This window comes from Hemitrygon akajei, chromosome 21 (genome assembly GCF_048418815.1).
Source record: "Hemitrygon akajei chromosome 21, sHemAka1.3, whole genome shotgun sequence".
Lineage (NCBI taxonomy): Eukaryota > Metazoa > Chordata > Chondrichthyes > Myliobatiformes > Dasyatidae > Hemitrygon > Hemitrygon akajei.
In genome coordinates, this window is record NC_133144.1 from 12435257 (window position 1) to 12459351 (window position 24095).

At 46.8% G+C, this 24095-nt stretch overlaps 1 protein-coding gene across 4 annotated transcripts in view; it reads right to left on the reverse strand.

Annotated features, from left to right (window-relative positions):
- tln2b (talin 2b) overlaps window positions 1-24095 on the reverse strand; it is a 353394-nt gene that overhangs the window by 275677 nt on the left and 53622 nt on the right. For all 4 annotated transcript variants that reach the window (XM_073024834.1, XM_073024833.1, XM_073024835.1 and 1 more), the window contains exon 2: window positions 7290-7340. The gene's annotated coding sequence lies outside the window, so the exon portion shown is untranslated. The remainder of the gene's footprint in view (window positions 1-7289; window positions 7341-24095) is intronic.

Consider the following 24095-nt stretch of genomic DNA (forward strand, 5'->3'; position numbering starts at 1 on the left):
CCTGTCCCGATCCGACCACGTTGACGTCATAACCAAGAAAAGTCACCAACGCCTCTGTCTGGGTTCACAACCGCCTGGTTTGGCAACTGCTCTGCATGTGACTACAAAAAGCTGCACAGCATTATGAAATCATGTGTCAAGGTCATCCACCGTGTCCAATAATGACACTTCCTCATGCAGCTCGTCTGTTGTGGACCCGAAGGTGGCTACGGACTCCAAGTCTTCAGTATAGCTAAAAAAGTGGCCACTGAGTGTATATCCCAACTCTGTCCCTCCAGCCCTGCTCACTTCCATTGCCTCACCATCGGTGGTGTGGAATCCGTACCTTAAAACTTCCTTTCTTTTTAAAACACTCCTTAAAACCTTCAAGGTGCACTAGGTCTTTGACAGAAACCTGACACATCCCTGGTTTGTTTTTTGTTGGCATTCTTCAGCAGTGCCTTCTAATGTTTTGTTGTACAGCTAAATGTACTTCCTATACTACGGGGATATTGTGTCCATCAGTGAGATTTGGCTGCAGGAGTGGCAGGGCCAGCAGCTCAGTATTCTAGGGTTCCGTTGTTTTAGACATGAGGGTGGTGAGAGTGTGGAACGACCTGCCAGCACAAGTGGTGGATACGATTTTGATTTCAATGTTTAAGAGAAGTTTGGATAGGTACATGGATGGGAGTGGTATGCAGGGCTGTGGTCCAGGTGCAGGCCAATAGGACAAGGCAGTTTAAATTGTCCAGCCAGGACTAGATGGGCCAAAGGGCCCAATTCTGTGCTATAGTTTTTTATGACTCTACGTAAATGTAAGATGTTACTGGTATTGCTGGATGTCACCAACTGTCTACAGATGGGCAACAACTGCGGAGAGGAATGAGTAGCTGAGTGAAGGCAAAGGCTCCTGGTGACAGGGTGCCAACCCACGATCAACTCCATTCCTGCTGATCTCACCAACTAAAGTACTGAGCAAAACTGGAATCGACAGTGGAAGGCCAGCACAAGTTCAGCACTGTCTGCCTGCGTTTGACCGTTTTCTCTCTTTCCCTATTGCCGCTCGCTGCTGCCACAGTTTTGGGTCTTGAACGAGGTTTAATCGACACAGCTCGTGGATTGGACTCTGCAGTTCATGTTATATGTCCTTCTGGTTACTGCTTTTTGTATTGCTACTTTATGCAATTTTGATCAGCCTGCAGACTGGTTCTGCAGCCTGCAGACAACAAACGATACAGTGCTATAATCGAACTGAACTGAACATTCCTATTCCGTGTGTCTTTGCTCGTTCATTGCCGTTTGCACGATTTGTTCTTCTCTTTGCACGTTGGGTGTTTTCTTTCAACGGGTTCCACGGTGCTTCTTTGTTTTGTGGCCGTTTGTGAGAAGACGAATCTCATACCTACTTCGATGATACTGAATCTTTGAGGTAGGTGGGGATATTCCCCAGCAGCCTCTCTCTCTCCGCTCAGTTTACAGCCCAGGAAAAGTAACAGGATCACACCGATATACTTCGAGAGCCTCACGTTCCTAGGTGTGAACATCAGCTAAGGCCTGTCCTAGTCCGATCACATTGACATCAAAACCAAGGAGCCCTGGCTTTAATTCCCATTCCTGTGCATCAGTCCATCACCTCTTCTTTTGCCACGAGGAGCCACTCTCAGGGTGGAGGAGCAACACCTCATATTCTGTCTGGGTGGCCTCCAACCTGATGGCATGAACATTGATTTCTCCTTCCAGTAATGTTTTCCTCTCCTTCTCCCTCGATTTCCCACTCTAGTCTCTTACTTCTTCTCCTTACCTGCCTGTCACCTCCCCTTAGTGCCCCTCCTTCTTCCCTTTCTCCCATGGTCCACTCTTCTATCAGATTCCTCCTTCTCCAGCCCTTCACCTTTTCCACCCACCAATCTTCACTCGTCACCTTCTAGCCAGCCTCCTTCCCCTCCCCCCCCCCACCTTATTCTGGCATCTTCACCCCCCTCTTCCCTTCCAAGAATGATCTCCGTCCGAAACGTTAACTGTTTACTTCTCTCCATAGAAGCTGGCTGACCTGTTGAGTTCCTCCAGCATTTTGTCTGTGATGCTCTGGATTTCCAGGCGTCTGCAGAATCTCTTGTATCACTGGCAAAAGTGCCAACTGGCAGATATCAAGCCTGCTTACGTGCTCAGATGTTGGGCAGCCTAACTCCACCAGTCTGAAGGGAACCAGGCGGTCCCACCCCAGCACTCCACCCCATACTTATCCCTCAGCCACCACCAATCAGATTACCCAGTTGTTATCAGATCCTGGGAGCTTGCTGTGCACTGTTTGATAGCAGCACTTCCTACATCTATCTGCCAGCTGTAAGACACTTGGAGCAGTTTGGGACTCCAGCAGGTCTTGTGGGAATAACGGCATTTTCGTTCCTTCCTCCTGGGCTAGAACATTAGCATTGTGGCCATTGTTTGATAAAGTTTAATTCGTCGCCGTTTGGTAGCAAACATTTGGCTCTGGGGTGGGGGGGGGGGGGGGGAATCATACTCAAATCAGCACGTTTATACCCTTGAATACAGTAGAATGTACACTAACCAGCCAAGTACGGGTATCAGCCCACTGCCATCGTCCTTCTGTCTTGTTCCACGCAACTTCAGGCAGTGCCGTCTAACAACTATACTTCAGGGATGCTCAACCTCAAACAGCTTCCCGAGCCAAATGAACAGCACCAAACAGCTTCCTGCCAAAGCTCGGGCAGGATACAGTGCTCCTTCCGCCGTGCTTTCAATCACTCACTCCTTATTGCTCAGTAACCTTGAAAGACTTTGCCAAGTTTCCAAAGATTCAAGTTTCAAAGTACATTTATTATCAAAGTATGCATGCAGTATATAACCCTGAAATTCATCTCCCCCCACACAGTCACGAAACAAAGAAGAACCACAAAACCAACCTGCTCAAAGAAAAATATCAACCCCCCCCCCCGCCCCCGCCAAACAACAATAAAACTATAGAAAACACAGAATATAAAACACAAACTCATAAGGTACATTTCTGGATTGTTCAGCTCAGTGTTCATTATCTGCAGGCTGTCCTGATTCAAATATCGCCCAAAAGCAGTAAGAACGACCGGAGCTAGATCACAGCATAAACCTGAATTAGAGTCCCAAACCTCCAATCCGTGTCAAGCACTGTCCGCTGTCCGCATCGAGAGAGAGAGAGAGATTACTCAAGCGAGAGCCTGCCACACGCAGAAAACTATTCAAAACATGAATGAAGAGTAGCACAGAGAACGGGGTGGGGGGGGGGTGTTAGGCTGTGAATGAGCAAGGATAATTCTTCACTTCTGACAACAACAAAAGACATTTTCCATGCAGCACGGAGGAAAAGTCCATGTGTAGCAGTTTGGAAGATTTAATTACCACGCTGGGCTGCTTGGAGGTACGCACTGACCACAAGATCTCTCTCACTCCATGGAAGAACTGGCATTGAAATTGTGCATTCCACAGCCCCAGGGTATTCTCCAGCAGCCGAGCCAACACTGCTGCAAAAGCAGCCGCCAAGCTAATACAGAGTGAACTTCTACCAACAGCAATGTGCTTTTGACCAGGTACAATACTTAACAATTGAGGTATAACCCAGAACACTTCCTCACCTACCAACAATCTGGGGGAAGATTTCGGACAAAAGTTGAAAGCATACGCTTTTTAAATTATTTTATTTTACTCTATCTATCGATCTATTTAGAGATACAGCGTGGAATTGGCTCTCCTGGCCTTTCAGCTTACACTGCCCAGCAACTCCCGGCAACCCTGATTTAACCCGAACCTCACATCACGAAATGACCAATTAACTGATGACTTTGCGCTGTGGGAGGAAACCAGAGGACCCAGAGAGATCCCACAGGGAGGATGTACAGAGACTCCTTACAGTGGACACTGGGATTGAACTCCAATCTCAGCCGTAATACCGTCACGCTGACCGCTGCGTGTGCAGCTGCTGCACCTGAGCATCTTACAATGGATGCTAAGTAATTCATTCAGCCAGTGCTTTCTCAGTTTAATGCATATTTGGGGCATTTTCTTGACTGAGCTAGCACAGCGATACAGCAGGTCCAGCAACCGAAATTGAATCTTGACAGGTGCTGTCTGTGTGGAGTTTGCATGTATCCCTGTAATTCCATGGGTTCTCCGGCTGCTTCAGCCTCTTCCCTGCAAAGCACCAGTTATAAGGTTAGTGTGGATGTGTGGCAGGAAGACTGGCAGACGTTTCTCACATACCTGGCAGGTCTTTCCACTCAGTGAATTGATAAGACCTACGAGTGGAATTAGGCCATTTGGCCCATCGAGTCTACTCTGCCATTCAGTCACAGCTGATCCTTTTTACCCCTCCTCAGCCCCACTCCCTGACCTTCTCCCCATAACCTCTGATGCAGTGGCCAATCAAAAACCTTTAACGCTCTGCCTTAAAATACACCCAATGACCTGGCCTCCATAGACACCTGCAGCAACAAATTCCACAAATTCACCAGCTTCTGGCGAAAGAAATTTCTCCGCATCTGTTATAAATGGACACACTCTATCCAGAGGCTGTGCCCTCCTGCCCTACACTCCCCCACCACAGGAAACATCCTTTCCACACCTACTTAGTAAAGGCCTTTCAACATTCGAAGGGTTTCAATAAGATCCCCCCCCCCAACCCCATCCTCCTGAATTCCAGCGAGTACAGACCCAGAGCCATCAAATGCTGCTTATATGATAACCCTTTCATTCCCAGAATCATCCTTGTGAACCTCCTCTGGACCCTCTCCAATGCCAGCACATCCTTTCTTTTCCCTGCTCTCGTATTCTAGACATCTTGAAATGAATCTCAACATTGCATTTGCCTTCCTCACCACTGACTCAACCTGCAAGTTAACCTTTAGGGTGTTCTGCACAAAGACTACCAAGTCCCTTTACATCTCAGATTTCTGGACACTCTCCCCATTTTAAAGATAGCTTGTACATTTACTTCTACTACCAAAATGCATTACCATGCATTTTCCAACATTGTACTTCGTTTGTCACTTTCTTCCTCACTATCCTAATCTGTCTAATTCCTTCTGTTTCCTCAACACTACCTGCCCCTCCACCAATCTTCGTGTCAACTGCAAACTTGGCAACAAAGCCATCTATTCCATCATCTAAATCATTGATGTACAGCATAAAATGCAGCGGTCCCAACATCGACCCCTGCGGAACACCACTAGCCACTGGCAGCCAAAGGATCTTTTTATTCTGACTCGTTGCCTCCTACCAATCAGCCAATGCTCTAACCATGCCAGTAACTTTCCTGTAATACCGTGAGCTTTTAACTTGGTAAGCAGCCTCATGTGTGGCACCTTGTCAAAGACCTTTAAAAAGTCTAAATATACAACATCCACTGCATCCCCTTTATCTATCCTACGTGTAATCTCAAAGAATTCCAACAGGTTCATCAGGTAGGATTTTCCCTGAAGGAAACCATGCTGACTTTGTACTATCTTGTCCTGTGTCACCAAGTAGTCCATCACCTCATCCTTAACAATTGACACCAACATCTTCCCAAGAGTGAGAGAAGGGTTACAGGGATATAACCATTACAGGGAATGGGATTGCAGGCTCTGCCCTGGGAGCTGGCAGTCTCCACTTCATAGGCAAATAAAGTCAGCAATCACTGTACAATGTAAAGAACAGTCTCCATTCCTACCCCAAGGGGAGTTGCCCAGCCCTGGGGGCTGGATGGAAACAGACACACTCACAGAACTGAGCCTCTAAACCAGTTCATAACTGAGCTGTGAGTCAGCAGAGGTGTCCAATAATAGTTCAGAGCAAGCAGCCATTGATACACGGTTCTGGGTAGGAGAACAATGAATTCCAGCTGTTATGAGGAGACTCCACATCTCAAAAAATAGAAAATAATTGTTGACCTAGAGAGTGTGGGAATGTAGAATTCAGCACCACAGGGAGTGTTTGAGACAAACTCTACAGATGCACTTACAGGGAAGCTGATTACACACATTCAGGAGAAGGAAGTGAACCATAAGTGAACTAATAACCATAAACTTTGGACAGACTGCAACAAATGGTTCACCTCTGGTCAGTTAATTCTGTATAATCCTGCTTAAAGCTGATGGAATGACATCAGCGAGAGCTGCCGGTGCATCAATTACTCTCACAGAGGGCAGGCAGCCTGCTGCTCCTCACCAATGGGTAGTTGCTGGGGCAAAGCAAGATGTAATCCAGGGACAACTGCCACTCTCCCTTTGTACCACTCTGCTCCTGCTCATCACTGCATTTATGGTTGCATTTATTATTACGTGCACTGATTACTCTGTGAGCTTCACAAGAAACAAGGAATTTCTTTGCGCCCTGGTGTGCCTGATAATAAACCTAACGATCATCACTGATCTATGCCGGTCTCAAATTCGCTTCTCTTTTAGTTCCCCATAACCTCGGTGTTTTAATTATTTATTTACTTGCTCGTTGATATACAGCGCGGAATAAGTGCTGTCTTACATTCTGCTGGCTAGCCTCCAAATCAGTGGCATGAACACTGATTTCGTGAACTTCTGGTAATACCCCCACCCCCTCTCTCCTTCATCATTTCCCATCCCCTTTTCCCTCTCCACCTTATCTCCAGCCCCTCACCTCCCTCTGGTGCTCCTCCCCCTTTTTCTTTCTTCCACTGGCCCCTTGTCCTCCCCTATCATCAGACTCCCCCTTCTCCAGCCCTATTTCTCTTTCACCCATCAACTTCCCAGCTCTTTACTACACCCTGTCTCCTTCTGGGTTCATCTATCACTTTGCAATTCTCCCTCCCCCCCCCTCCCCCAACTTTTAATTCTACTCATCTTCTTTTTCCTCCAATCCTACCAAAAGGTCTCAACTTAATCCTAGCCTCATCACCCGATAATTTACAACGACCGATTAACCTCCCAACCGGCATGTCTTTGGACTGCAGGAGTAAAACCAGAGGACCCGGAGAAACCCCACGCGGTCACGGGGAGAATGTACAAGCTCCTTACAGAACCTGGGTCACTGGTACTGTCCAACACACTCTGCTAACCGCTACTCTACCATGCAACCCCAAATTTATCTCAAACTTAAACACATCTTATCATCTAGCCTCCACTACCTTCCGGCGCAGAGAATTCCTGAGATTCACTACCAAGGAAATTTTGAGGGCCCCCAGCTTAAACGACTGGTCCCTTACATTTTAGCTCTGCACTCTTGCCAGCTCATATTCGGGGAAGCAGATATTTTACCAAGACTCAGGCTTGTGGGCAGAATATTCCAAAAGAAATAGAAGTAAACCTGACCTCACTAAGCAGCGGGATGTTAATCTTCTGGCTTCTTCTGTGTGATGACAGCTGGAAGAGAAAAGGCCAGTGATTAGTGTAAAACATTCAGACTATCCCCACATTACATCTTCAACGTAACTGCAACACTTAATAACTCTTCTTAAAAAAACATGAACAAAACCAACAAAATCCAGCAGGTGCGCCTTGGTTTTAAACAGAGAGACATTATAGTCAGGACAATGGAATGGGTCATCTCAGACAAAACTCGTTCATCACAAGGGAAGGATGGATAGAAATTCCCATCAGATGGCCCACAGCAGCACGACACATTTCATTCATAGATGCGGCCGGGGGGTGCTCTGCTGATGATCAGGGATGATGAGTGGTGTGCTGAAAATCTCAGACAACACAAAACTGCTCCAGAAGCAAATGAGTGCAGAACACCCCAGACTCCAAACTTTTTGTCTTGTCCATACTGCACCAACCCACACCACTGGGCTATAAATGTGCAGGAACAGTGCGTGGTTAAGTGCCTTGCTCAAGGACACACATACTGCCTCGGCTGAGGCTCGAACTAACGACCTTCAGATAGCCAGCCCAAAGGTTTAACCACTTGGCCACGCTGCAACATACATACTATGTCTTACATCCATTCAGGAAGTTGCTCACCCTTGCAGAGTGTTCCAAGATTACCTCCATGTATTGATTGCTGCCATACACAAGAAAGATAGAGTCCCCTCATGAGGGCAACTGGGGTGAAAAGTTGATATGGATGTAATGGGCTGAAGGGCCTGTTTCTGGACAACTCTATCCCAAATGTCAGATGTCCATCAATCTTCCTTTTGGGATTCATGTCCTGCAGATGTAGAAATCCCAAGTATCAACCCATACCCTGATCTCAGTAATATGTCTTTGGGATCAGTGATCGTCATACATCACCCTCACCGGTCAGACCAAACTCAATGAGCTGAAATGGTTCTTCATTGTCAAAAATGCTAGATTCTATCAGACTCATGAAACCCAGAGGTCAAAGGGTATTACTGAGGAAAATGGAAAAACAGGAGGGAAATCAGCAGCTGAAATACTTCACAGCTAATACAGTACTGTTAAATGCTGTCACCCTGTGTAAAGAATGCAGGTTCAGTGTCCAAGTCTTCTTTCCCACACCTTTAGCCATATCAGTGCTGATGTGCAGTGTATGGGAAACATCAAGAAGTTAAATTCCTTGCTTAGTGATACAAGGGACATTTAAAAAATTTTTTAATGATACAGTGCAGAGTAGGCCTTTCCGGCCCTTCGAGCAACCTCAGACAAACCCGATTAACCCTAAACAAATCACAAAACAATTTTTCAATGACCAGTTAATCTCCTTGGTATGTCTTTGGACTATGGGAGGAAACTGGAACACCTGAGGAAAACCCATGCATTCCACTGGGAGGATGTACAGAGTCAGAACGATCCCAGAATTCAACTCTGACTCCGCAATGCCCTGTGCTGTATTAACACACTGCTATGTTATCGTGGCGCCAATATAACTGTGTGTCATGACGTACACATGTAAACAGCAGGTACGAAACTACACACCCTGACGCTTTCCCCATCATCGTGGGAGGTTTCAACCAGGCTAACCTGAAGAGGCCTTTGAACAACCACCACCTGTGTGACCAGAGGAGCTAACACACTTGACCACTGTTAGTCCATCATCAAGAACGTTTACTGCGCCATCCCACACCACACTTTGGAAAGTCCAATCACCTGGCTGTACTTCTACTCCCAGCTTATAGACAGAGACTAAAGACCATACCAACAGTGGTGAGGACCAAGTAGGTATGGTCAAGGGAGTCAGAGGAGCACTCACAGTGAGTCAGTGGAGTGGACAGTATTGAGTCTAAATGAATATGCCACAGTTGTCACTAATTTCATTAAGATCTGTGTGGATGAATATGTGCCTTCAAGAACGTACCAGACATACCCAAACCAAAAGCTGTGGATAAACCAGGATACTCGCAGTTCTCCAAGGGACAGACCTGTGGAGTTCAAGGCCAGCAATCCAGAACTATACAAGAAGTCCAGGTACAATCTATGGAAGGCATTTTATGGTGGAAAAAAACATTTGAAGTTGGAGACAGAATTGGATGCACATCAGTTCTGGCAGGGTTTGCGGGGCACTACTTCCTATAAAGCAAAACCTAACATCACGAATGACTGTGATGCTTCACTCCCAGGTGAACTCAAGGCTTTTTAATGCACACCTTGTAGCATTCAGTGACCTCATGATCTCTGTCTTGGAGGCTGACATCAGATATCTTTCAAGAGGGTGAACCCTTGCAAAGCATTAGGCCCTGATGAGGTACCTGGTGGAGATCTCGAAACCTGTGCCAACCAACTGATGGGAGTGTTCAAGGACACCCTTCAATCTCAGTGCCGCAGTCAGAGGTTCCCACCTGCTTCAAAAGGGCAGCAATCATACCAGTGCCCAAAGGGTGAGCTGCCCAGTGGCACTCATACCAACTGCGATGAAGTGCTTTGAGAGATCGGACATGGCTACAATCAACCCTTGCCTGAGGACCTGGACACCCTGTAATTAGCTAATCGCCACAATAGGGTGACAGCAGATGCAATCTCACTGGCTCTCCACTTAACCTTGGGTCACTTGGGTAATTGCAATACACAAGTCAGGCTGCTGTTTATCGACTACAGCTCAGTGTTCAACACAAACATATCTCAGTTCTAATGCACCAGGGATTAGGACAACAAAGAGCTGGTCGAGGGAGGCAGAAGTGGCTACAAGGTTGCTTTGAGTCAGTGGACTGGGCTCTGCTCAAGGACTCATCTGTGGATCTGAATGAATAACTGGGGTTGTCATGGACTTTATTAAAAACAGTTGTAGACAAGTGTATCCCCACAAAATCATTCAGTGTCTTCCCCAACCAGAAGCCTGGATGAACATGAGATCTGCAATCTGCTGAGAGCCAGATCAGAGGCAATCAAGTCTGTCGATCAATAAAGTAACAAAGGGTCCAGGTACGATCTCCTGAAGGCTATCTCACAGACAAAGTTCAATTGAAATGACTTTATTTCTTACATCCCTCACATACATGAGTAAAAATCTTTATGTTATGTCTCTGTCTAAATGTACAATGTGCAATCTTAGTAATTTATAATAAATAGAACAATCAATGTAACATCGAGTACACTCAAATCAGCGTGAGTTCATCAGTCTGATGGTTTGGTGGGAAAAGCCTGCTGGTCCTGGCTTTTATGCTGTGGTACCGTTTCCCAGATGGTAGCAGCTGGAATAGATTGTGGTTGGGGGCGACTCGGGTTCCCAATGACCCTTTTTTCACACCTGTCTTTGTAAATGTCCTGAATCGTGGGAAGTTTAGAACTACGGATGCGCTGGGCTGTCCGCACCACTCTTTGCAGAATCCTGCGATTAAGGGAAGTGGCAATTCCGGACTAAACGTGAATCAATGAAGGATGCTCAATGGTTGTGGTCAGGCTTAAATGCTATCAGATCTTACAAAGTAAAGTCAAGCGACATAGACAACAACAGGGTTCACTGCCAGAGGAGTGCAATGTCTTCTTTGCTCACTTTGGAACAAACACAGAAGAACCATCACGAACTCCCAATTACCCCAATGATGCTGATTTCAGTCTCTGAGGCCAATATGCAAGCACCCTTCAGGAGGGTGAACCCACAAAAAACACATCCAGCCCAGATGCTGTACCCAGCCAAATCCTAAAGACCTGCGCTGGTCATCTGGTGGGATGTTCACTGAGACGTTTAACTTCTCACTTCAGCAGTCTGAGGTACCCACCAGCTTCAAGCAGGCTACCAGTGCCTAAGAAGAACGTGGTAACCTGCCTCAATGACTTTCATCCAGTAGCACTTACGTCCACAGTGATGAAGTGTTTTGAGAGGATAGTGATGAAACACATCAATCCTGCCTGATAAGCTACTTGCATCCGCTCGAATTTGCCTACCGGAGGAACATGTCCACAACAGATGCCATCTCACTCGCTCTTCACTCAACCTTGCAACATCTGGATGGCAAAGATGCATATGTCAGGATGCTTTTTATCGACTACATCTCAGCATTCGACACTCTCATCCCCTCAAAACTAATTAATAAGTTTCAAAACCTTGCCTTGTGTAATTAGATCCTCGATTTCCTCACTTCTCCCAGTCAGTTCGGACTGGCAACATCTCCATCAGCACAGGTGCACCACAAGGCTCTGTCCCCTGCTCTACTTGCTATGCACTTGGGACCGTATGGCCAAGCAGAGTTCAAAAGCCACTTTCAAGCGTTCTGACATCACCAGTCATAGGCTGAATCAAAGGTGGTGAGTAATCAACATACAGGACAGAGACTGAAAACCTGACTGAGCGGTGCCACAACACTGGCCTCTTATTCAATGTCAGCAAGTCCAAAGAGATGAACACGGGACAACAAAGATTCCTGCTTCCTGAATACTTCAGGGTGTAGCTTATGACTTTTGGGCTGCTGATCATGAAGATAACCATGAAATTTTCCTATCATGCACAATGTTTTAAGCAATCAACTATATTTGTTATTTCAATTCACAATATAAGTCAATTCAAATGTTGCCCACAATGTAAGCTGAAAAGCTTTCTATTTTGTGCAGGCATGCCTGGACCTGTTCTGGGTTGTCAGCGTGATCCACAAGAATGGCGTGTTTTTGTTGACTCTTCAATGTTAAGCCTGAAAGCTGAGCTGTTACACAACGGCAATATCTACCCGTCAGTACCAATCGGCTGTGCAACGTCCACCCTTCGATACCAGTCGGCAACGTCCACCCTTCGATACCGGTCGGCAACGTCCACCCTTCGATACCGGTCGGCAACGTCCACCCTTCGATTCCGGTCGGCAACGTCCACCCTTCAATTCCAGTCGGCAACGTCCACCCTTCAATTCCAGTCGGCAACGTCCACCCTTCAATTCCAGTCGGCAACGTCCACCCTTCGGTACCAGTCGGCAACGTCCACCCTTCGATACCAGTCGGCAATGTCCACCCTTCAGTACCGTCCACCCTTCGATACCAGTCGGCAACGTCCACCCTTCGATACCAGTCGGCAACGTCCACCCTTCAATTCCAGTCGGCAACGTCCACCCTTCAATTCCAGTCGGCAACGTCCACCCTTCGGTACCAGTCGGCAACGTCCACCCTTCGATACCAGTCGGCAACGTCCACCCTTCAGTACCGTCCACCCTTCGATACCAGTCGGCAACGTCCACCCTTCGGTACCAGTCGGCAACGTCCACCGTTCGGTACCAGTCGGCAGCGTCCACCCTTCGATACCAGTCAGCAATGTCCACCCTTCAAACGCTGCTACTAGGAACACAGCTCGGATACACTAAGTACTGTTGTTCCATGTGTGAGTGGGACAACCGAGCTAACGAATCTTACCACATTAAAAAGGATTGTCCACTCCATAATCATTTGGTTCCGGGGCAGAAATGTGTGGCACATAAGCCACTTATAGACCCAATAAAGATTATTTTTGCCTCCTCTTCATACAAAACTGCAGCCTATGAAACATTTTGTGAGACTAATAAAGAAGGAAGACAAAGGCCTTTGGCATTTGAGACAGATATTTCCCAGAATAACTGATGTCAAGATTAAGGAAGGCTTTTTTGTTGGTCTACAAATCAAACAGATAATTAGCAACAGGCAGTTCGAAGAACTTTTAATGGGACCAGAGAAAATCACACAGAAGGCATTCAAGGATGCTGTCAAAAATTTTCTTGGCAACTACCAGAACACCAAACTATCTGCAGCTGAGTGACAACATGCTTCAAACACGTTTCTTCCCTGCAAATCTTGATGCTGTCAGTGCTGAGCATGGTAAAATGTTTCAGCTGGACACTGTGGTCATGGAGAAATGGTATCAGGGCCACTGGAATCCATCAATGCTGGACCCTTAAGTGAGAAGCCTCAGACACTGAGTACAAACGAAAATCATCAACAGAACATTTTTAGCTTAGTTGAACTATTGCATAGTGTCAACACTGCTGTGCAATTAAATGCATTATAACTAATAAAAGTTAATTTCTTGTTTCTCCAAATTTCTACATGCAGTCCATCAAACTTACAAAAAATTTCTGAGGAAGCAACACTTCCAAAAAACCTTTGCTGTCCAGTGTTAAGAGTCTTCAGGAGGGGAAAATGAACAGAGGTCCATGAGCCAGTCCTCATCGAGGGATCAGAGTTGGAGTGCTTCAGCAACTTATAATTCCTCTGTTATCATTTCAGAGCACCTATCCTGGGCCCAACGTGCAAGTGCAATTACGAAGAAAGCACAGCAACACCTTTACTTCCTTAGGAGTTTGTGAAGATTAGGCATGACAGCTAAAACTCTGACAAACATCTGTAGATGTGTGGTGGAGAGTATACTGACTGGCTGCATCATATCCTGGTATGAAAACACTAATGCTCTTGAATGTAAACTCCTACAAAAAGTAGTGGAATCGGCCCAATCCATCACGGGTAAATCCCTCCCCATCATTGAGCACATCTGCACGGAGTCTTGTCACAGGAAAGCGGCATTCATCATCAGGGATCCCTCCACTCAAGTCACGCTCTCTTCTTGCTACAACACACACAAAATGCTGGTGGAACACAGCAGGCTGGGCAGCATCAACGCTGTCAACGTTTCGGGCCGAGACCCTTCGTCAGGACTAACCAAAAGGAAAGATAGTAAGAGATTTGAAAGTAGTGGGGGGAGGGGGAAATGCGAAATGATAGGAGAAGACCGGAGGGGGTGGGATGAAGCTAAGAGCTGGAAAGGTGATTGGCAAAAGTGATACAGAGCTGGAGAAGGGAAAGGATCATGGGACGGGAGGCCTCAGGAGAAAGAAAGGAGAGGGGGGAGCACCAGAGGGAGATGGAGAACAGGCAAACAACTAAATATGTCAGGGATGGGGTAAGAAGGGGAGGAGGGGCATTAACGGAAGTTAGAGAAGTCAATGTTCATGCCATCAGGTTGGAGGCTACCCAGCCGGTATATAAGGTGTTGTTCCTCCAACCTGAGCTTGGATTAATTTTGACAATAGAGGAGGCCATGGATAGACATATCAGAATGGGTTAGTCCTGACGAAGGGTCTCGGCCCAAAATGTCGACAGCGCTTCTCCCTATAGATGCTGCTTAGCCTGCTGTGTTCCACCAACATTTTGTGTGTGTTGTTGTTTGAATTTCCAGCATCTGCAGATTTCCTCGTGTTTGCTCTCTTCTTGCTGCTGCCATCAGGAAGAAGGTACATGAACCTCAGGACTCAAAGAATTTCGGGAACAGTTATTACCCCTCAACCATCAGGCTCTTGAACCCAAGGAGATAACTTCACTCACTCCAACTCTCCAGCAGCCTGCTCCCCTCCAATCCCTTTCTCTCTGATGATCTACCCAGTTTCCTCCAACCCCCACTGAAACATGGAAATGTTCCTACAACCTATGGCTCACTTTCATGAACTCTTCATCCCATATTCTCAATATTTATTATTATTACATTCTTTTTGTATTTGCACAGTTTGGTGTCTTTTGCACACTGGTTGAATGTCCAGTTGCTGTGGTCTTTTATTGATTCTATTATGGTTATCACTCTATTAATTAATCTCAGGGTTGTATTTAGTGACATATATGTATTTTGATAATAAATTAACTTGGAATTTTGAGATAGATCAGCTCATTGAGTGGTGCCACAGGAACAACCTTGCACTCAACATCAGGAAAACCAAGAAATTGATTGTGGGCTTCAGGTCAGGGAAGTTGAGGGAATACACAACGGTCTTCATCAAGGGACCAGAAGTGGTAAGGGTGAGCAGTTTCAAGTTCCTGAGTGTCAACATCTCTGAGGATCTATTCTGGACCCAATATATTGATGCAATTACAGTGGCTATATTTCATTAGGAGTTTGAGGAGATTTGAGATGTCACCAAAGACACTCATAAATTTCTACACGTACTGTGGAGAGCATACTAGCTATTTGCGTCACTGTCTGGTACAGAGGGGCCACTGCACAGGATTGGAAAAAGCTGCAGGAAGTTGTAAACTCAGCCAGCTCCATCATGAACACTAACCTCCCCAGCATCCAGGACACATTCAAAATGTAATGCCTCAAAAAGACTGTATCCATCATAAAGTACACCCATCACCCAGGACTTCTCATCGCTACCATCCAGGAGGTGGTACAGGAGCCTGAAGACACACACTCAACGTTTCAGGAACAGCTTCTTTCTCTCTGCCATCAGATTTCTGAATGGACGATGAACCCATGACCACTACATCAGTATTTTCCCTCTCTTTTTGCACTACTTATCTCTTATAAATATTCTTATTGTAATTTATAGATGTTATTATTATGTATTACAATGTACTGCTACTGCAAAACAATAAATTTCACAACGCAGGCCTGTAATATTAAACCTGGTTCTGACAATGGCAAAAGGTGGTCTCCTCAAACAGACAGGGAAGCCACTTTGTTGAGCATCTTCGCTCTGTCCACCATGGCCAGTGGAGTGCCGAGCTGCCAGCCATTTCAATTCCCCTCCGCAGTCTCACACCGCCCCATCTGTCCTCACCCTCCGTCACTGCTGAGGTGAGGCTAAACACAAACTTCAGGAACAACTCCTCATACCCTCTCTGGGTAATCTACAACTCAATGACGGGAACTCTGAATCCTCCACTCTCCAGCAGCCTGCTCCCCTCCAATCTCTTTCTCTCTGATGATCTACCCAGTTCCCCCCCCCCCCCCACTGCACTGTTTTCCCTTTTGTCACCGTGTGTCTATCAGCCACACATTCTTCCCACTGGGTCCCTTTCTCCATTTCAATCAGCCCTCCTCACCTCCCTTATTCGGTTCAATGCTCAGCCTTCTTTCTATCATTCCATCATCTTTGTTGCTTCCTCCTATCACCACTCAGCTTCTGTCACCATTTCCACCTTCCCTCCATTGCCTGCCTATCACCCTCCTCACCTGATTCCACCTAGCAACTGCCAGCCCTTGCTCCACTCCTTCCCGCTACCAACTATCTCCCTCTATCATTCAGTCTCCATCTGAACTGTGCAGTTCCTTCCATAGATACCACATGACCTGCCGAGATCCTCCCAACAATCTTCTTTTGTTCCAGATTCCAGCATCTGCAGTCTCTTGTGTCTCCCACGCAACATTTCATTTTCTCAACTCAATAGAATTCCCATGCTCTACTTCCATTTTGATAAATATTCATGGCCAGCAAAGTTCCAAAACCAAGACCTCAGCTCCCCTGTCACTCTCATAATTGAATTTGAAATTATACCTAATGTTCTTACTCATTTCCCATGTTCTCCTGGTAACTAAATTTCAGAGATCAGAATAAACATCAGAAATACATAAACTCATCCCGGGCTTCCAGATGGGTCCAGGTATCGATGTTAACTGACGTTTCGATGACAAACTCTGCCATCTTCACCAGGGATGATGCCTAGGCACGTCTACTCCAGTGGTATTTATACTCAAGTCCTGTTGTCCATCCCTCCTGAATGGTTAATCCTCAACCAACTAGGTTTCCGCTGTCCCACCTTGTGTACAATTGTACTCCAGTTCTTTCTCAGAGCGAGACCTTCATCTTTGTTGAAATTCTTATTTTCCTGTCTTACCTCAATGGCTTCCCTCACCAGGCAGACCCAAAAGCCATTGGCACAGCACAGTAGTTTTGTGCCAAAGTCAATCCTACGGCCATTGCAATTGCAATGTTCTGCTACTGCCGATTTCTCTGGGTAACCCAAACAGATGCACCTCCTTGAAGGAAATCAAAAGGGCTGACAGAAAAACCAAGAAACCTAACAAGGAGAAACCCATCACCACCGCCTGTCTTCCCTATATTTCCACGGTTTCTGGAAGGATCACCAGGATGCTGAAAAATACCGGATAAATACCAACCATAAACCTGTAAGGAAGCTCAAATCCCACTATTTGTGGGTCAAAGCTGACCTGGGATTCAGGACGGCTGGTGTTTACAGGATTCCCTGTGAATTCAGAGCAGCATACATTGCACGCACAGTGGAAACTCGCATCAGGGAGCACAAGAGGTTTATCCGTTTGGGTTACCCACAGAAAGATCGGCAGCAGCAGAACGTAATGGACACAGGATTGACATTGATGGTACAAAACTACCGTGCCACACCAATGGCTTTTCAGACCGCCTGGTGAAGAAAGCCAATGAAATAAAAATAGAGCGTAAGAATTTCAACAAAGATGAAGGTCTCGCTCCAAGAAAGAACTGGAACATGATTGTAAACAGGGTGGGACAGCGAAAACCTGTCCGGTTGAGGACTAACCAATCAGGAAGAGCGGACGTTGGGAGTTGAATATATGTACCGCCAGACTAGACATGTCTAGGCATCATTCCTAATGAAGATGGCAGAGTTTGCCATTGAAATGTTGGTTAAAAAAAAAATCGACAACTGGACCCGGCTGGAATCCCAAGAAGAGATTATATGTCATATTAGTTTTAAAACAATTAGAAAGTTCATTTCCCATATCTACTCAATTCATTTTCACATTTTCCACCAATATTCATTCTACATATTATTATGTAATAATTCATTGAATCTTTCAGGTCCACATCATTATATTTGGTCCAGGGGAGCCTGCTAACACTATTCTCCATTCAATCCTACAAACATATCTTCATGCACAGGGTAGTGTGTTTATGTAAGGAGCTGCCAGAGAAAGTGGTTGAGGTAGGTTTGACAACACGTCAAACACATTGGGATAAATACATGGATAGCTGAGACTGAGGGGCATGTGGACAAATAGGGCTAGATTGGCGGCCACCATGGTCAGGATGGATAAAATGGGCTGAAGGGCCTGTTCCCCTGCTGTATCACTCTGTATCCTTGTATTGATTAACAACTAAACAGAAAGAGGAACGGGAATATGCCACTTGGCCCTTAAAGCCTGCTCCACATTTAAGATCATCTTCTTTCTCAGCACCGGAGGAAGTATCATTCCCCAAGTATCTAAAAGAATCTCACGAAATGTATTGACTCGAGTTGCTTCAGCCATAGTTCCACCTCACCTTTTGGCTTTGTGTTGCAACAGCCCACTCTATCCAATTCAGCATGGCTGGCAGTGACTTTCTCTGTTCCTCATGAACATTTGATTATTTATATTTTGATCAACACCATGTTGAATCTTGTAAATTTACGGTAATGGAGGGATACAAACAAAAAAGATGGACTCACAGCACAGTACACACTCTCGGCCCACGATGCTGTGCCGACCTACTCCAAGATCAATCTAACCCTTCCTTCCTACATAACCCTCCATCATCCATTGAGAATGTGAAGAGGGTAAGGGGTACGTGTAGAGGGGGTGGGCGAGGGGTAAGTGTAGCAAAATATGTAGAACAGGACAAGAGAGAGGTACGTCATTGGGGAAGTAAGGAGAGGTAGCTAAAATAAGGTGCCAGGCCAGACGTGGAGACCACAAGGAAAAGGGAACCTGCGACCACAAGACAATGTGCTTGGCAAAATATTTTGAGGATACCTATTTCAAGTGTCCTGAAGTACGTCAGTATTAATTCCAAGTATTACGCTTTAACCTTTGCTAATTCTGAGTATTTCGCATGCTTAGCTATGCAATAGCCAATCAATCGATGAATTTGAATCGGTAACCATATTTGCAAATGTAGTACCCTGCTTTTGGGTATAAGTATGACCTTTGTAAACCGACAAATTGGGAGTTGGCTACCTTACGCCCGAAGTGCGTGGGGCTGCGAACTCCTCTCTGAATAAAAACCGTTTCAGAGGTAATTTCGTGTCTCTGGTGTTTTTCCTCAGCTGAGCAGGTAACAGTTACAGGTTGACAATTTGGCGAGCTGGGTCGGCCACTGTATGACAGGCCTTTTCAGCTCTACATTTCTATTGTCGATTTATGTGCAACAGCTATTCTCACTCAGACACACGGGGACCGGCGGCGTCCAGTTGCCTGTTATTCAGCGCCGCTGGACCCGGTAGCCCAGGGATACCCCCCATGCACTCAAATTCTTCCTGCCGTTTACCTTATGGTTACCGCAGCATCCAACTTAACCCTGCATCTACTCTTCCCATGCGGTAACTACCCTCCTAACCACACACCAAACTCAGCATCTCACTCAGGCGCGACTCAGCCGCTACGAGATTGCTCTTCTCCATAATCCGTTGCTGACATTCGCCTACTGCACCGCACTTAACCCGGCTACCTTTGTGGATCAGCCGCCCGACCTTCTATCCGAGCCTCCCCACTCCTGCGTAGAGCGAAACCACTTCCTCATTTCCCCGCGGCCAGACCTCCAGGACATTGAGTTCGACAATCTGGACCTGATACTTTTTGTGGACGGCTCGTCCTCTGTCTCCCCGGACGGTGTCCGGCAATCAGGTTATGCCATTGTGACTCCACACACCACCTTGGGGGCAGCAGCCTTCCACCCTCCAGTCTCGGCCCAACAGGCTGAGCTTTTCGCCGTCACTCGCGCATGCATCCTCGCCTCGGGTCAGTCAGCCAATATTTACACGGATTCACGCTATGCATTTGGGCGCAGCGGGGCTTCCAAACGTCGGCTGGCAAAAGCAGTGCCAATGGCCCCTACATTGACAATTTGCTCAAAGCCATCCAGCTCCCCGGTAAGCTTGCGATTATAAAATGTGCCGCCCACTTATCCGATGACTTTCCCGTAAGTAAAGGCAATGCCAGCCAAGTGAGCCTCCTCCTCTAAAACAATGACAGTGGATTCGGCCCCACGCCTTCTGCCGGTTGATAGCCCAGGCATATCCGACATCGCGCGATTACAGGGGGACGCCCCTGCGACAGAAATTGATGTTTGGAAGAAACATGGTTGTATTATTAATAACGCAACGGGCCTCTGGCAGACCCCAGCAGGTCAGACTTGTATTCCTGATACTCTCCTGCCTGTCCTGGTCGACTGCCTCCACTCTGACACCCACCTCGGCAAGGAGGGAATGTGTATGTTGTTGTCAAAAACATGGTGGTCCCCCAGTTTGAATGAGGCAGCGGAGAGACGGGCAAGGGGTTGCTTAATTTGCCATAAAGTAAACCCGGGTAAATCTATTAGATGTGATAAAGGGTGCACCCCAACCCCAGCAGGACCGTTTGACACATTACAAATGGACTTTATCGAGTTACCAAAGGTAAATTGTTATAAGTACTGTTTGGTTATAATCAACGTCTTTAGTAAATGGATTGAAGCCTTCCCCGCAACGAACAACAAGGCTTCCACGGTAGTGCGGATGCTACTGAAAGAAGTTATTCCTCGTTTTGGTATCCCACAAAGACTATCATCTGATAACAGTCCGCACTTCATTGGGAAAGTAAACAAAGAACTTTGCGAAATACTAAAGATCGAACAACAATTCCACTGTGCCAACCACCCCCGAGCCGCAGGAATCGTGGAACGTGCAAATGGAACCCTGAAGGATAAACTAACTAAATTGACCCTTGAAACAGGACTAAATTGGCTTGAAGTCCTTCCCCTGGCATTGTATCACATGCGCATTACACCTCAAACCGGTACCGGGTTAACTGCTGCTGAGATAGTTTACGGACGCCCGAATAGAACCCCATGGGGCAGTGACCAAAACCCCCCACCAATACAAGTAGATCTACAAATGATGGGCGAGGAACTGCAGTGTTACCTCAAGCATAACATTTGTCTCTTAAGTCCCTACACACTCAGGTGAAGGAAGCCTCAAGACCTGTTCCTGACAGAGAAGGCGAGTGGCAGGGAGCAGAACCAGGAGATTGGGTGTTAATGAGGAACTGGGATCGACCCAAGCTGGGACGCCGGTGGAAAGGACCGTACCAGGTCCTCCTGCAGACCCCCTCTGCTGTCAAGGTGAAAGGACAAGAACGTTGGATTCATCTGAGCGACTGCAAGTCCGAGACTACCCGGACTCGCTAGAAACCACAGATAAATGAAGGGACTGATAAACGGACTTGATTGAACTGTTGTGTGTTTAAATTCCTTTTTCCTTGTGGTGCCACATCCTTGAAACTGTACTCTGGTAATGGAAGGTAGGATGCTCTTGGTTATCTATATTCTTTTAGGGATAGTGGGGTATAGGGCAAAGATTGAGGGACGGCTGGACGAGGAACCAAACCCCCTAAAGAGATCGAAGGGGGGCATTTCAAGGCAGAAAAAGGATTGGTGTTTCCCCAAAGGCCCCACCCTTGGAAGACCTCCCTCAGGGTTTACAAGTGATAACTATTTCCAAAACGTGCACAAACGACTGTATGGCACTACAACCATCGTTTGCTATCCCCACCCCGCCAGTGTCTCCTCGCTCTTCACCATTTTCCCGCACTGGGATCGTGCCGATCAGCCCTTCCGATGTGCCCCTGCCAGCAAAACATTGCCTGAGGGAAAGGGGGTGGAACTCAGCTATGACTCTTCCACGGCCCCTGTCGCGGACTGTTTATTCCCCCTGTCCAACAGGTGGATGAGAAAAGATCTCTGGTGGGAGGGGAATCCCAAGCCCCCGAAGGGTGACCGAGTATATGAGAACTGCTACTTCGGAAAAGTGTGGGGATGTTCAGATGTGTATGTCTCGAATGACGTCACCTGCCTCTCCAAGCCCTGTAGGAAAAGGGAGTGTCACCCCACCAAGGACCCCTAAGGGATCTCTTGCTCTTGCCATGAGACAAAGTGCCAGTCCCTGGCCCAGGGGGTGCAACTTCTTTGTGGGGAGGGGAACCGCACCTACCTCCGAGTCAATGATCAGGTATTCCTACGACCTAAGTATCGCAGGGGTACCAAACGAGTGTATGCCCCTGCCGGTATAGCAGAATGGAGTGATACCATACACCTAAAGGGTGAGGGTTGCACTGAGACCATGTATACCCTCCCGGGGTATTTTTTCTTCTACAGCGGCATTGCCACCAACTTCCTGGAGTACCCTTACCCTTCCTCGATGGCCTATGGCACCCTCCTCCCTACAGCGGTCCCTTGCCCTGGAACTTGGGGTCCCTCATGCCGCCCAGCTGGGAGGTACAAGAGAGAGGTCTCCCAGGAATTTTGTGCAGATTACCGAGTCCTGACCACCCTAACCGCAGGTCAGGTGGCCGGATACGGGGCAGCTGGCTTCTTCTCTTTGGGGGCATCAGGAGCCGCTATGGCGGCCCACAATTGGAACTATCTGGCCTGTGGTCTCATGAGCCTCGGGAACGCCACCAGGGGAGCATTAAGACTCATAACCGACAGCCTTAACCAACTGCAGCTCTTCTCCATGCAAAACCGCTATGCACTTGATTATCTCCTCACCAGGGAGGGTGGGCTCTGCGCTATCGTAAAGGACAAATGCATAATGGGGCTAGACGATGCTACCGCCAACATAACGCGGTACATGAACAAAATAGATGAACAGTAAGGATCCATTAAGGAAGGAACAGGTTGGGCAGGATGGGGGGATTGGGGACTAGGTGCGTGGAAGGACTGGTTGATCAATGGGGCTATTTACGCGCTGATGGCTATTATTGGGATTTTTGTCTGTATTGCCATTGTCAGATGTGTTCTGAACCGCATGATGGCCTCGTTAGGGGACTTGCTGCCGGCTAAGTCACTGATGGTAGTACGGGCAACTGTCGAGGCCACCGAACTCCTCGAACCTGCACCAGAGGATTTTCACGATATTGACAAGTGATCATTTCATGATCACAGGAAGGAATGAGAATGTGAAGAGGGTAAGGGGTAAGTGTAGAGGGGGTGGGCGAGGGGTAAGTGCAGCAAAATATGTAGACAGGACAAGAGAGAGGTACGTCATTGGGGAAGTAAGGAGAGGTAGCTAAAATAAGGTGCCAGGCCAGACGTGGAGACCACAAGGAAAAGGGAACCTGCGACCACAAGACAATGTGCTTGGCAAAATATTTTGAGGATACCTATTTCAAGTGTCCTGAAGTACGTCAGTATTAATTCTAGGTATTACACTTTAACCGTTGCTAATTCTGAGTAGTTTGCATGCTTAGCTATGCAATAGCCAATCAATTGATGAATTGGAATCGGTAACCATATTTACGAATGCAGTACCCTGCTTTTGGGTATAAGTATGACCTTCGTAAACCGACAAATTGGGAGTTGGCTACCTTACGCCCGAAGTGCGTGGGGCTGCGAACTGCTCTCTGAATAAAAACTGTTTCAGAGGTAATTTTGTGTCTCTGGTGTTTTTTCTCAACTGAGCAGGTTACAGGTTGACACATGTGTCTATCCAAGAGTTTCTTTAATACCCCTAATGTATTTTCCTCTTCCACCACACGAGACGAAGTTCCAGCCATACACTACTCTCTGTGTAAAGAACCTAGTTCTGAGATCCCACCTTCGTTTACCTCTAGTCACCTTAAAATTACGCCTCCTTAGAATAGCAATTTCTGCCCTGGGAAAGTGTCTCTGGCTATCCACTCGAAATATGCCTCTTATCATCTTGTACACTTCCATTAAATCACCTCTCATTCTTCTTTGCTCCAAAGCTCACTCAAACTATTTTCATAGGACATGCCCTCTGTTAAATCTGCTCTGCACTGTGTTTAAAGCTTCCACATCCTTCCCTTAATGAATGAGGTGACCCGAACTGAATGCAATATTCTGCCTTCAAATTCAACCTTCCAAAATGAATTACTTCTCATTCTTCCGGGTTGAACACCATCTGCCACTTCTCAGTCCAGTTCTGCAGTCTGCTATTATCCTGTTTCAACCTACAACAGCCCTCCGCATTATCCACAACTCCACCAACCTTCATGTCATCTGCAAAATTACTCTTTCATCTCCCCATCCA